Source organism: Apaloderma vittatum, unplaced genomic scaffold, assembly GCF_000703405.1.
Source record: "Apaloderma vittatum isolate BGI_N311 unplaced genomic scaffold, ASM70340v1 scaffold25806, whole genome shotgun sequence".
Classification (NCBI taxonomy): Eukaryota; Metazoa; Chordata; class Aves; order Trogoniformes; family Trogonidae; genus Apaloderma; species Apaloderma vittatum.
Window position 1 is genome coordinate 2,451 of NW_009722662.1, and position 1,333 is coordinate 3,783.

The window sequence follows — 1,333 nt, forward strand, 5'->3', positions numbered from 1 at the left end:
CGCTTGTGGCCTTGGGGTCCCGCCTGCCTGGTCTCAGGAGGACAGGGTCCAGCCGGCTCCTGCCCCTCTCTGCTCTTATTTAATGGTCCCTCTTCTGAATAAAGGGACAGTTTCTATTAGCCTTTGCCCTCCCTCTCTCCAGTGCTGGCCCTGAGCAGGTGGGCACTAACCCTCCTGAGTCCTGTCTGGGGCTGGGAGTCTGGCAGCAAGGAGGCAGCTGCTGGCCCCTCCTCAGCATCCCCCCATGCGAGGGCTGTCCTCAACTGTGGAGGAGAAACCACGGCACACACGAGTGAAGAGCAAGTTTTACTTCAGTAACCGAGAGAAGAAGCTGTACAAAGGTTTTTTTTCCTTCCCCCAAGCCACCTGAGGCAAGGGTGGAATTTTTTTTCCTTTTTTTTTTTTTTTTTTGTCCTTTTTTTTGCAATAGACTCAAAAGAGCAGAATAAAAAGTTTGACACATTCGCAAAGTCAGTGCTGAAACCAGCCGGGTCCCAGGTGGCTGAGAACAGCATGTGTGCCAGCCCCCCACACTGCCCACAGCCCTTCTGCTGTCCCCAGATCCCTTCCTGTGCACTTTGGGCACGCCTGCGTCCATGCTTCACCCCTGGCCTCTTGCTTTGGACAAGCATCCTCCAGCCTACCCCAGAGTGGTGGAGCCTGCTGCAGCCTGCCCCTCACCTTCGCAAGGAAGGGACTCCATGACTGCTGCTGCAGCATGAGGACCTCCCAACAGCACAGACTGGACTTTGCTGGGCCCATCCAGGCGCTGGAGAAGTGGCACGGGAAGGAAAGCTGGCTCCAGCCAGACAGTGGAAACAGGGCTGGTCCAGGCTGCCAGGGAGGGTCATGAGTGCATCAGCTTCCTGCTTGCAGCAATGGGTGCTGTATCCCAAGGCTGCCTCCTTGGTGTCAATGGCCACAAAGCTGTCTTGCGCTCTCTGTCTCTCTGAAGGGTTGCTGGTGCCAGAGCAGGGCAGGGGAGCAGTCAGCAGCACACGCAGGAGCCCATGTTCAGCTTGCTGCAGCAGGAAGGGGGGGCTGGGTCTCCCCCTGAGTCCATTTAAAAAGCTACTCCCCCTGCCAGAGTGCAGTGTCTACAGGACATGGCTGGGTTTGTCATTTGAATTGTTTTTCTTAAATAGTTCCCAAAAAGCATCAAAAGTAGCCCCCCCCCCAAAACCCTCCTTGGTGGTCAGCTCGATCTGGTACTAAAAAGTGCAAAACTGTATCACAAAAACCGTTCAAAAGTTGTAAGAAAGCAGGGAGGGTGCAGAGGTGGCCTGGGTGACAGGGAAGGGGCCAGGTGCCACCACCCTGGCTCCCACGACCA